Source organism: Rutidosis leptorrhynchoides, chromosome 6 (genome assembly GCF_046630445.1).
Source record: "Rutidosis leptorrhynchoides isolate AG116_Rl617_1_P2 chromosome 6, CSIRO_AGI_Rlap_v1, whole genome shotgun sequence".
NCBI lineage: Eukaryota > Viridiplantae > Streptophyta > Magnoliopsida > Asterales > Asteraceae > Rutidosis > Rutidosis leptorrhynchoides.
The window spans coordinates 286,807,393-286,822,347 of NC_092338.1; positions in this window are offsets into that span (position 1 = coordinate 286,807,393).

Genomic DNA, 14,955 nt, shown 5'->3' on the forward strand with positions numbered 1-14,955 from the left:
TGGACAGCACATATCCGTTCCTACAAATAAATACATTATATACATACATGTATACTTATTCCACTCACAACCCCGTGTGATAACGTACACCCAAAGTGTGTACTTCGCCAAAGGTGGTCAACCAAAATGCACAACCTTGCCAATTGGACCCATACACAAGTCCATCAGATCCACATACATGTGAAGTGAGCTTTATAGCCGAGAATCACTTCACCCGACCCGCACCCATCCTACACATACATATGCACATAGGATATTAACACTCACCTTAAGCCTTGATGAATGCAACCAAATAATCCGCAAAATGCCAATGGAAAGTACCTATTCCATTAATCACATAACAAACAACACAATTAGGGTGGATTTACAAACCAACCCAAATTGACACTTAGTACAAATTCGACCTAAATGCACTTCCAAGTACAAACCGCGCCCAAACTAACCAATAATCACTAACACGAGTGAAAATGGTCCTAATATGCCAATTAAACCCAATCATAGGTGTTAAACGCCTATCGTTCTCAAAATCGCCCATAAACCCTAATTTTGACCCATAAGGTCAAAATCTCACCATTTACAAGTTTTGACACCAAAACATGTTTAACTCGGTTTTATACTTCAACTTAATCCATTTTAAGTTTAGAAACCTCATCGAATCGACATTCGGGTCATAATCCTCAACAAACCCTAATTTTGACTCTAGTCAAAATTAGTCAACCACGAAAACCCTAAAAGTCTCCAAAACACCAATAATCACTAATGCTAGTGATTGTACACCATTTACAAGTCTTAAACATGGTTAAATCATTAACCAACCTAAAACCCGCCTCTAACACTTACAAACCCGAATCTTGATGTTAATCTCCAATTAACAACTAAATGGGTTCCATCTATGAACATACAAGCCAAAAGCCTCAAATTTGAATGATGAACACGAAAATGAAATTCGGAGTTAGAGCTTACCACTAGTATCACCGTGTAGCTAAGAACGAGGAGAACAAACTTGTCAACTACGCTAAAGATCAAAACCCGCTTCTTCCTTTCCAAAATCCCACTTGAATCACTTGGGGTATTTGAGTTTCTTGGGAGAAAATGAAAGAAAAAGGAAAAGAAAATAAGAAATGAAATGAATGGATGAGGTTAAATCCTCAAATCTGCCTCAAACACGAAAAGACTAAATTGCCCTTGAACTTCATTTAAAATTACAAGAATCTGGTGCCAGTTCGTGCAGTTTGCCGCATCGTGGCCTTAAATGTCGCGCCGCGACATTTGACTAAGTCTGGTGCCTTCTTTACCACACTTTCTGGTGCCTTGTTTTCAGCTTCAACTGTCTCTGCATCCTCTGTATCATTTTCACTATCGTATGCCAGAGCAGCAAGCTGTTCCACTAGGAAATCACTTGGTGGAACGTCCCCCTTTTCTGCATCATTAAAAATATTTGAATAATTCATATAATATTCAGCAGTAAAGACCTCACCATATTCATTAAAGCTTCGAATGAAATGTCCCGTTCATATTGATTATAAACGTTCCATATTAATTGATTTCGTCCCGAGGTTTTGACCTCTATATGAGACGTTTTTCAAAGACTGCATTTATTTTTAAAATAACCATAACCTCTATTTTATCGATAAAGGTTTAAAAAAAAAATTACGTAGATTATCAAATAATGATAATCTAAAATATACCGTTTACACACGACCATTACATAATGAATTACAATAAGAATATATTACATCAAAAATACGTTTCTTGAATGCTGTTTTTACATAATATCATACAAGCATGGACTCCAAATCTTATCCTTATTTTAGTATGCAACAGCGGAAGCTCTTAATAATCACCTGAGAATAAACATGCTTAAAACGTCAACAAAAAATGTTGGTGAGTTATAGGTTTAACCTATATATTATCAAATCATAATAATAGACCACAAGATTTCATATTTCAATATACATCCCATACATAGAGATAAAATTCATTCATATGGTGAACACCTGGTAACCGACATTAACAAGACGCATATAGAATATCCCCATCATTCCGGGACACCCATTGGACATGATAATTTCGAAGTACTAAAGCATTCCAAATTCCAGAATGGGGCTTGTTGGGCCCGATAGATCTATCTTTAGGATTCGCGTCAATTTGGGGGTCTGTTCCCAAATTCTTAGGCTACCAAGCTAAAAAGGGGCATATTCGGCTTCGATCATTCACCCATATAATATAGTTTCATTTACTTGTGTCTTTTTCATAAAACATTTATAAAATTGCATGTTTTCTCATCCCAAAATATTAGATTTTTAAAAGTGGGACTATAACTCACATTCACAGATTTTTACTTCGTCGGGAAGTAAGACTTGGCCACTGGTCGATTCACGAACCTATAACAAATATGTACATATATATCAAAGTATATTCAAAATATATTTACAACATTTTTAATACGTTTTAATGTTTTAAGTTTATTAAGTCAGCTGTCCTCGTTAGTAACCTACAACTAATTGTCCACAGGTAGATGTACAGAAATAAATTGATATATATTATCTTGAATCAATCCACGACCCAGTGTATACACATCTCAGGCTAGATCACAACTCAAAGTATATATATTTTTGAAATTAACCTCAATCATGTATAGCTAACTCCAACATTACTGCATATAGAGTGTCTATGGTTGTTCCAAATAATATATATAGATTGGTCGATATGATATGTCAAAACATTTGCATACATGTCTATGGTATCCCAAGATTACATAATATATTAGAATACAAGTAATACAATATAAGTTTGCTAGGATATGATTAATATAGATTTGTTACCAATTTTCACGTAGCTACAACAAGCAAAAAATATCCAATCTTGTTTTACCCATAACTTCTTCGTTTTAAATCCGTTTTAAGTGTTTCAAGTTGCTATGGTTTCATATTGAAGTTAAGTTTATGAATCTAAAAAGAAAAAGTATAAGTTTATAGTCAGAAATACAGGTTACAAGTCGTTTTTATAAAGGTAGTCATTTCAGTCGAAAGAACGACGTCTAGATGACCATTTTGGAAAACATACTTTCACTTTGAGTTTAACCATGATTTTTGGATATAGTTTCATGTTCATAAGAAAAATAATTTTCCCAGAAGAACAACTTTTAAATCAAACTTTATCATAGTTTTTAATTAACTAACCCAAAACAGCCCGCGGTGTTACTACGACGGCGTATATCCGGTTTTACGGTATTTTTCGTGTTTTCTGGTTTTAAATCATTAAGTTAGCATATGATATAGATATAGAACATGTGTTTAGTTGATTTTAAAAGTCAAGTTAGAAGGATTAACTTTTGTTTGCGAACAAGTTTAGAATTAACTAAACTATGTTCTAGTGATTTCAAGTTTAAACCTTCGAATAAGGTAGTTTTATATATATGAATAGAATGATGTTATGAACATTATTACTACCTCAGGTTTTGTGGATAAACCTACTGAAAATGAGAAAAATAGATCTAGCTTCAAAGGATCCTTGGATGGCTTGAAAGTTCTTGAAGCAAAATCATGACACAAAAACAAGTTCAAGTAAGATTTCCACTCGAAATAAGATTGTTAAAGTTATAGAAATTGAATCAAAGTTTGGATATGAGTATTATCTTATATTAGAAAGATATCTTACTATAAATAAGAAAGATTTCTTGAGGTTGGATGATCACTCAAAGTGGATTTGCAAGATTAGAAGTAAGCTAGCAAACTTGGAAATGTTGTTGGTGTGTTCTTGAGTAGTTGTTTTATAAATGGGTTTATGTATGGATTTATGAGCTAGATTGAGCTAGATTTTGTTGAAGATGATGAAGAACACTTAGAAAAATGGAAGAACACTTGATAGAGAGTAATTTGATTCAATAAAATTGCAAAGTGAATGTGTTTGTGTGTATGCATGATCACGTGAACTAAGGCCTTCAATATAGGCTCTATTAGTTTGTTGTTTTGTTAGATATTTCTTGCTAGATGTTAAATGATGGTTCCCACATGTGTTAGGTGACTCACAAGGACTGATAAGAGCTGATCATTGAAGTGTATATACCAATAGTAAATACATTTAGAAGCTGGGTATTGTACGAATATGAATACGGGTGCATATGAGTAGAATTGTTGATAAAAGTGAATGAGGATGTAATTGTAAGCATTTTTGTTAAGTAGAAGTACTTTGATAAGTTTCTTGAAGTCTTTCAAAAGTGTATGAATACATATTAAAACACTACATGTATATACATTTTAACTGAGTCGTTAAGTCATCGTTAGTCGTTACATGTAAGTGTTGTTTTGAAGCCTTTAGGTTAACGATCCTGTTAAGTGTTGTTAACCTATTGTTTATTATATCAAATAAGATGTTAAATTATTACATTATCATGATATTATGATGTATTAATATATCTTAATATGATATATATACAATTAAATGTCGTTACAACGATAATCGTTACATATATGCCTCGTTTCGAAATCCTTAAGTTAGTAGTCTTGTTTTGACATATGTAGTTCATTGTTAATATACTTAATGATATATTTACTTATCATAATATCATGTTAACTATATATATATCCATATATATGTCATCATATAGTTTTTACAAATATTAACGTTCGTGAATCACCGGTCAACTTGGGTGGTCAATTGTCTATATGAAACATATTTCAATTAATCAAGTCTTAACAAGTTTGATTGCTTAACATGTTGGAAACACTTAATCATATAAATACCAATTTCATTTAATATATATAAACATGGAAAAGTTCTGGTCACTACAGTACCTACCCGTTAAATAAATTTCGTCCCGAAATTTTAAGCAGTTGGAGGTGTTGATGTATCTTCTGAAAATAAGTTCGGGTACTTCTTCTTTATCTGATCTTCTCATTCCCAGGTGAACTCGGGTCCTCTACGAGCATTCCATCGAACCTTAACAATTGGTATCTTGTTTTGCTTAAGTATTTTAACCTCACGATCCATTATTTCGACGGGTTCTTCGACGAATTGAAGTTTTTTGTTGATTTGGATTTTGTCTAGCGGAATAGTGAGATATTCTTTAGCAAAACATTTCTTCAGATTTGAGACGTGGAAAGTGTTATGTACAGCCGCGAGTTGTTGTGGTAATTCAAGTTGGTAAGCAACTGGTTCGACACGATCAATAATCTTGAATGGTCCAATATACCTTGGATTTAATTTCTCCCGTTTACCAAATCGAACAACGCCTTTCCAAGGTGCAACTTTAAGCATGATCATCTCTCCAATTTCAATTTCTATATCTTTTCTTTTAATGTCAGCGTAGCTCTTTTGTCGACTTTGGGCGGTTTTCAACCGTTGTTGAATTTGGATGATCTTCTAGGTAGTTTATTGTATTATCTCCGGACCCGTAATCTGCCTATCCCCCACTTCACTCCAACAAATAGGAGATCTACACTTTCTACCATAAAGTGCTTCAAACGGCGCCATCTCAATGCTTGAATAGTAGCTGTTGTTGTAGGAAAATTCTGCTAACGGAAGGTGTCGATCCCAACTGTTTTCGAAATCAATAACACATGCTCGTAGCATGTCTTCAAGCGTTTGTATCGTCTTTTCACTCTGCCCATCAGTTTGTGGATGATAGTCAGTACTCATGTCTAGACGAGTTCCTAATGCTTGCTGTAATGTGTACCAGAATCTTGAAATAAATCTGCCATCCCTATCAGAGATAATAGAGATTGGTATTTCATGTCTGGAGATGACTTCCTTCAAATATAGTCATGCTAACTTCTCCATCTTGTCATCTTCTCTTATTGGCAGGAAGTATGCTGATTTGGTGAGACGATCAACTATTACCCAAATAGTATCAAAACCACTTGCAGTCCTTGGCAATTTAGTGATGAAATCCATGGTAATGTTTTCCCATTTCCATTTCGAGATTTAAGGGTTGTTGAAGTAGACCTGATGGTTTCTGATGCTTAGCTTTGACCTTAGAGCACGTCAAACATTCTCCTACATATTTAGCAACATCGGCTTTCATACCTGTCCACCAAAAATGTTTCTTAAGATCCTTGTACATCTTTCCCGTTCCAGGATGTATTGAGTATCTGATTTTATGAGCTTCTCTAAGTACCATTTCTCTCATATCTCCAAATTTTGGTACTCAAATTCTTTCAGCCCTATACCGGGTTTCGTCTTCCCGAATATTAAGATGCTTCTCCGATCCTTTGGGTATTTCATCCCTTAAGTTTCCCTCTTTTAAAACTCCTTGTTGCGCCTCCTTTATTTGAGTAGTAAGGTTAGTGTGAATTATTATATTCATAGCTTTTACTCGAATAGGTTCTCTGTCCTTTCTGCTCAAGGCGTCGGCTACCACATTTGCCTTCCCGGGGTGGTAACGAATCTCAAAGTCGTAATCATTCAACAATTCAATCCATCTGCGCTGCCTTATGTTCAGTTGTTTTTGATTAAATATGTGTTGAAGACTTTTGTGGTCTGTATATATAATACTTTTGACCCCATATAAGTAGTGCCTCTAAGTCTTTAATGCAAAAACAACCTCGCCTAATTCCAAATCATGCGTTGTATAATTCTGCTCGTGAATCTTCAATTGTCTAGACGCATAAGCAATTACTTTCGTTCGTTGCATTAATACACAACCGAGACCTTGCTTTGAGGCGTCACAATATATTACAAAATCATCATTCCCTTCAGGTAATGACAGTATAGGTGCCGTAGTTAACTTTTTCTTCAACAATTGAAACGCTTTCTCTTGTTCATCCTTCTATTCAAATTTCTTCCCTTTATGCGTTAATGCAGTCAAGGGTTTTGCTATTTTGGAAAAATATTGGATGAATCTCCTGTAATAACCAGCTAGTCCTAAAAATTGGCGTATGTGTTTCGGAGTTTTCGGGGTTTTCCACTTTTCAACGGTTTCAATCTTTGCTGGATCCACCTGAATACCTTCTTTGTTCACTATATGACCGAAGAATTGAACTTCTTCCAACCAAAATGCACACTTTGAAAACTTAGCGTACAGTTTTTCTTTTCTTAACAACTCTAGCACTTTTCTCAAATGTTCTTCGTGCTCTTGGTCATTCTTTGAGTAAATAAGTATGTCATCGATGAAAACAATGACAAACTTATCAAGGTATGGTCCACACACTCAGTTCATGAGGTCCATGAATACAGCTGGTGGGTTAGTCAACCCAAACGGCATAACCATAAACTCTTAATGACCGTAATGCGTCCTAAAAGCAGTCTTTGGAATATCATCCTCCTTCACCCGCATTTGATGATACCCAGAATGTAAATCAATCTTCGAATAAACCGACGAGCCTTGTAGTTGATCAAATAAGTCATCGATTCTCGGTAGTGGGTAACGGTTCTTGATGGTAAGTTTGTTCAACTCTCGGTAGTCGATACACAACCTAAATGTACCATCCTTCTTCTTGACAAACAAAATAGGAGCTCCCCATGGTGATGTGCTTGGTCGAATGAAACCACGCTCTAAAAGTTTCTGTAACTGACTTTGTAATTCTTTCATTTCGTTGGGTGCGAGTCTGTATGGAGTACGAGCTATTGGTGCAGCTCCTGGTACAAGGTCTATTTGAAATTCAACGGATCGATGTGGGGGTAATCCCGGTAATTCTTTCAGAAATACATCGAGAAATTCTTTTGCGACGGGAACATTACTGATATTCTTTTCTTCAGGTTTAACTTCCATGATGTGTGCTAGAATGACGTAACAACCTTTTCTTATTAGTTTTTGCGCCTTCAAACTACTAATAAGATTTAATTTCGCATTGTTCTTTTCTCCGTACACCATTAAAGGTTTTCCTTTTTCACGCATAATGCGAAACGCATTTTTGTAACAAACGACCTCTGCTCTCACCTTTTTCAACCAGTCCTTGCCAATTATTACATCAAAACTCCCCAACTCGACTGGTATTAAATCAATTCTAAACGTTTCATTCCCCAGTTTAATTTCTCTATCCCGACATATATTATCTGCTGAAATTAATTTACCGTTTGCTAATTCGAGTAAAAATTTACTATCCAAATGCGTCAATGGGCAACTTAACTTAGCACAAAAATCTCTACTCATATAGCTTCTATCCGCACCCGAATCAAATAAAACATAAGCAGATTTATTATCAATAAGAAACGTACCCGTAACAAGCTCCGGGTCTTCCTGCGCTTCTGCCGTATTAATATTGAAAACTCTTCCGCGGCCCTGCCCATTAGTATTCTCCTGATTAGGGCAATTACTTCTAATGTGGCCCGGTTTTCCACATCCATAACAAACAAAGGCGGCATTACTTGTTTTGCCACTATTTGTTCCTTTAGTTCTGTTAAACTTTGGTCCGTAGACCTCACACTTTTTCGCACCATGGCCAGTTCTTTTACACTTGGTGCAAAATGTCGTGCAGAACCCATTCTGGTGGTACTCTTCACACCTTTGGCATTTTTGGTTTTTGTTGCCGTTGTTATTGAGGTTGTTGTTGGGATTGTTATTGTTGTTGGAACGGTTGTTGTAGTTGTTGTTGTTGTTGGGACGTTTATTGTAGTTATTGTTAGGATTGAGGTTATTGTTGCGATTGTTGTTGCGGTTGTTGGGATAGTTGTTGCGATTGTGGTTGTAATTGTTGTTGTTGTTGTATTGGTGACCCTTGTCACTGGTTTCTTCCCACTTTCTCTTGAGTTGTTTCGTGTTGGCTTCTTCGGTCGCCTGCTCTTTAATTCTTCCCTCAATCTGATTTATGAGTTTATGAGCCATTCGACTTGCCTTTTGTATGGAAGCGGGCTCGTGTGAACTCACATCTTCTTGAATCCTTACTGTAACCCTTTTATAAGCGCGTCGATCTTCTCTTCTTCATCTTCGAACGTTCCTGGACATAATAGGCACAACTCTGTGAATCGTCGTTCATATGTGGTAATGTCGAACCCTTGTGTTCGTAACTCTCTAAGCTCTACCTTGAGCTTATTGACTTCGTTTCTTTGACCATTATTAAAACCTATCTACACTTTGGGATGAAAAGGCTGGAAATAGGAAATATTTGGACGTTGATAAAGAACCCTACCATCTCATAGATCATATTATACTAAGGTACATGCGCATATATATGTATAATCAAGGATATGAATATTGTAAATTCCTTCTTAAAAATGATTCAAATTAGATCATGTTTAATCTTCGTTTATACTTATATTATTTTTGAAGTTGAAAAAACTTTCGCTAAAAGTGGATGCTCATATCGGTGTGTCGATCAATTACTATGGATTAACTGAAGCTGAGGTATGAACCTTATAGTTTCTAAAATTTCGTAAATACCAGGTTGTAGATGGTCATGATGGCACCGTCAATTTTATAATGTGTTATAGTTTACTGGAACAAGGTGGCAGAAGTTGATGTTATGCATAGACTCCATATGTTCTTTATAAATTTGATTTACATGAGTGTTTAAAGCTAATAGATGAATGGTTTTAATGTAGGTAGCGCTTCAAAGATTGAGAAGAATGCATGATGATTTGTGGCATACGCTTAATGTTTTTGTTGCTTTTTAAGCATCCTCAAAAATACTTTTATGTTTGTTTTTTAATTGTAACTTATTTATGTTTAGTGTTATTTGAATCATAATTATGTATCATGTCTTATATTTATTTGTTGATAAATGAAGTTCATCTTTTTGAATGTTAATATTCATTTTCATAAATTGTTATATATATATAATATATATATATATATATATATATATATATATATATATATATATATATATATATATATATATATATATATATATATATATATATATATATATATATATATATATATATATATATATTTTATGACCTTTTTAATGGATCTAATATATGTTTTAGGATCCATTTTTATTGTAAATAATTATATTATAAGACCCTAAAAAGGGTATCATCATCTTGGCTAGGATATTAGGACCTTCATTAACAGTCCTAACATGTGCTTCTAGGGATTTTTTTGTACGTTTTAGGACCCTATTGAAAGGTCACAATATAATATTTAGGACTCTATTCGTGTGGTATTTAATTCTTTTATAGAACCCTATTTATGAGTTTCAAAAACTTATTTTAAGACCTATTTGTGTGGTCGTTAAAGATATTATAGGACCATTATTCATGGGTTTCATAAACTTATTAGAACCCTTTTTAAGAATCCTAATATGTTTTTTAGGACCCTTAAATAAAGTCCTTATACGTTTTAAAATATTAGAAGTCACATTATATGACCCTATAATAAGGTCCTAATATGTTAATGAGACACTTCTTAAGGGTCCTTAATGATATTATAGAACCCTTATTCATGGGTTTCATAAACTTTTTTCAGCTATTAGGATCATTTTTAAAGATCCTGATATGTTTTTTAGGACCCTTAAATAAAGTCCTTATATGTTTTAAATTATTAGAAGTCACATTATATGACCCTATAATAAGGTCCTAATATGTTCATGGGACCCTTCCTAAAGGTCCTTAATGATATTATAGAACCCTTATTCATGGGTTTCATAAAAATTTTTCAGCTATTATGACTCTTTTTAAAAATTCCTAATATGTTTTTTAGGACATTTAAATAAAGTACTTATATGTTTTAATATTTTAGATGTCACATTATATGATCCTATAATAATGTGCTAATATGTTTATTGGACCTTTCGTAAGGGTTCTTATACATTTTTTAAAACCCTTTTGTAATAAGGTTCTAATATGTTGTTAGGACCCTTATTAGTCTTTTGTGACGCCACCCTGAGAGAACCCTTTCGTTAAGGGTCCTATCAGCTCAAAGGTCATATTAGAGTACATAATAGGACCTTTTTGGGGGTCCTAAAAGGCCATTTTTCTTGTAGTGGATGCTAATGACATGCATTCTTCCTTAATCTTGATTAAGTTTAATTAAGTGTAAATAGTCTCTAAATCATGTGTTTGCAAGTTAATGGTTACTAGTTTGTTTAAATGATGCAAGTATCATTTTAATGTACATGTTCATGTATCACTTTGATCTTAAAAGATGTATTTTACAAGTTACTTGTTAATAAGGTCTTTTATTTACTATAGTAAAGTACTTAGGGAATTTATTTACATACATATATAATATGAGCATATGTAAAATATTATATTCTTTTATTTGTTATCACCTTGTGAATTAAAGTTAAGGTGAAGGTAGTAGTTCCCTAATTGGTTACAAAATACCTATAAATCTTATAAAAGACTAAAAAAACTCGAGACATCAAATTGCTTATCGTGTCGAAACTTAAATCATTCAAGTTAGGTTAACAAAACCTAGTCGGAAAAATACGGGTTGTTACAAAGCTTAAAGTTGTAGTCTCTGAGATTCGAACATAGATCCTATAAGGTGCTAGATCACCCAACCACCTAAGACCTTTTAGTCTGGGATCAGTTGATTGAAAGTTCGCTACATGAATTAAAGAAGTTACCATCTTAAAGTAAAGTGATCATAAAAAATAGAGAGAAAATCCTTTAAGTGATCCACCACATCGAAGTCATGAATCGAGAAGCAAGAAAGCTAAAAAGTTTTATGTCTCGACAAAAAGAAAATAAAGCAACACTATGAAACTGAATGAAGAAGAAAAGAAGAAACTTGAAGACTCAAACTCTAATCATCCATTCCAAAACCCTCACTCCAAAAACCCCATCTCACTAACATTTAACAATAACAACCACCTAACCTTAAAACCCTTACGCTTAACGTTACAACTTGAATAAAATGTCTTTCGATAATTGGTGTCGTCCTTATCTTTCAACTACTTAGGATATGATCAGTTTGACCAAGCCTATGATGCGAGGTACAGGTGCATCGCTTCCGAGTGACATACTATAGAATAGGTAACCCGATACACTTGAGTTAATTGAGTGACCACGATATAAAGGAAGCTTAGTCGTGTACACTTCACAGAGAATTGAGAGAAATACGTATAGAACTTATTTCGTGATTCGTATTAGTTATCCTAATAAAAATAAACTTTTAGAAAATATTTGATTTGAGAATAAAACTATCACTTAATAAACTTTCGGGATTTAGATTTTTGCTTTAAATTTTCTAGTTGATATTTTAGTTTAAGCATTTCCTTGAGAACAATCAAAACCTAAGTCTGTGATTTTTGATATCACTCAAAAAGTCATGTTTTTACTAGTGATATCACTCATATTTTAACTCTAATATAAACAAAATATGCTTTAAAAATGCAAAAATCCATAACATTTTTAACCGGTTTCTCAGTGTATTTTATTTGCGAGAGGAATATCCTACCTACTTAACCTATTTCATGAATTAAAGTACTCATTAAATCAAAGAAGAAACCTTGAGTAGTAATTCACGGAATTTAATTGAAGAAATAAGGAAAATTCGCCAAAATACATTTTTTTTTTTAAGTTTTCGTCCAAAATACATTTTTTAAAAAAAAAATTGTCTTTTTAAACCATTGGGTAGACCAAAATGTTGGTCGACCACCATATACCTTGGTCGACCACCTCATTTTTCAAGATGGTCGACCAAGCATCATTGAATTCCCGGTCGACTACCTTGTAAACATGGTCGACTACCTCTCAGTTATTTATGGTCGACTACCCCAACAAGAAACAGTAGGGGCAACCCAATAGATGGTCGACTACCAAAAGATTCGATCCACTGGTAATTAGTTTCTTTTAGTGTCTAATAAAATATTCGATCCACTGGTGTGAATATGACATCCATTTTTTTATTCGGAAAAATTAATTTGTTGATGTGTTTATTCTCACAGAAATATCTTTGTCTCAAAATGATGGGGCTTTTGGGTTTGTTTCTTCATCCCAGAGAGAAACCTTTCATCCTTCAAAGACTCGTAGATATTCAAGTTCAAAATGTTTAGAGACAGGGACAAATTCTAAATCACATTTGTTCCCAAATAAAAGACCAAGGTGCTGATGGTTCTGGAATAACATCTACAAAGGATGCAACAAGTAATAGACATCCATCAGCAGAACGTGTTAGACATCCATCAACAAATTATATGATTTTTGGTATTCGACCATGTATTGGGTCGCCAGCGTTGTTTCTTGTTGGAGGTAGTCGATCATGAAAAATGAGAGTTAGTCGACCATGTTTACACGGTAGTCGACCGGGAACTTAATGAAGCTTGATCGACCACCTTGAAAAATGAGGTGGTCGACCAAGGTATATGGTGGTCGAAAAACATTTTGGTTTACCCAATGGTGTAAAATACAATTTTTTTTAAAATAAGTGTATTTTGAACGAAAACTTAATAAAAATGTGTATTTTGGCGAATTTCCCAAGAAATAAAGGAAAAGAAGCAATCAGGGTTTCTGAAAAACCCTAATATAGAATTCAGCCGAGAAGCTCAAAATCGGAGCTCAAGAAGACTATCCGGCGTTGGAAGCACTCATGCCACCAAAAAGACTACAGCTATAAGAAAACATCTATAAAAACCCAACAAATGACAATTGACAACCCAGGCCACCAAAATGGCGACCAAGGAGGCCTAACTGGCGACCCATAGAGATAAAATAATGAAAATCGGCGACTCATTACTACAACTGGCGACCCGGTTAGCAAAACCTGGCCACCCGTCACTTAAACTGGCGACTCGATTACTACAACTGGCGACCCAGGCCACCAAACTAGCAACCCAGGGCCTTCAACTTGTGACCCAGGGCCCTCAACTTGCAACCCAGGTTTAGAAACTGGCGACTCAGAAGATTTCAACTGGCGACTCGAAAATGAAAACTGGCGACTTGAAAATGAAAATTGGCGACCCGAAAATGAAAACTGGCGACCCAGTCATGTAACTGGTCAGGGACTTAAAATGGTGACCCAGGACTTAAAACTGGTGACCCATACTTTCTAAATGGCGACTCGCTTTGCCTATAAATTGATTTGACGATCAGTTGATTTCACACACCGTTTTACAGGGAGAAATCTCTCTATACCCGCCCATTTCCACTTTGTACCCCCAAAAATCTCTCAATATGTAGTTTATAATAGTAATTAAGTAGCTAGGCTATGTAGGAAAAAGCATGTAATAGTTTAGAAGAGCTGTCGGAACTTCTGCATGTAATTCAAGACTATCACTGCTGAGTAATAAAGTTATGTTTATTTTTTTCCTTATCTTTTTAATTATATGTCTTGTATGTTAAATATGATAAAAAAGATTTTAAACAAGTTTATTACTTTTGCTTCATGTATTTGTTGTGATCAAAATCGTTAAAACTATACGCTGTTAAATTATATATATATATATATATATATATATATAAGAACAGATATACAAGAACATTACTATATATTTGAGTATATATATAAGTATACATTTATAAGAAAGCATATATATATATATATATATATATATATATATATATATATATATATATATATATATATATATATATATATATATATAGTATATAAATTCTTATATATATATATACTTATATAAATATAATCATATATATATTATACGATTTGAATACTTTTATATAAAAAAGATTTTTAACCAAACTATCATTCAACGCTCTTTCACCAATAAACGTACTTAAACCTTAGTTAAACTACTGGAAAACCTTTTATATGTCAAGAGTATCAATTCATGGAAACATGAATTATATACTAAGGACGTGGTTTATTGGCTAGTTTTAAGTAAGAGCTTGGTTTTAACCTAAAAATCAAATTAAACGCGCTAAAATACACACTAAGTTTATATATCTAAAAAGGCAAAAGAATCAATGGTTATTCTTTTTGTTGCCGCCTTTTTATTTACCAAATATATATATATATATATATATATATATATATATATATATATATATATATATATATATATATATATATATATATATATATATATATATATATATATATATATATATATATATATCTAATCAATTGGTTGATTGAGGATTTATGGTGTTAAGAAAGTCTGG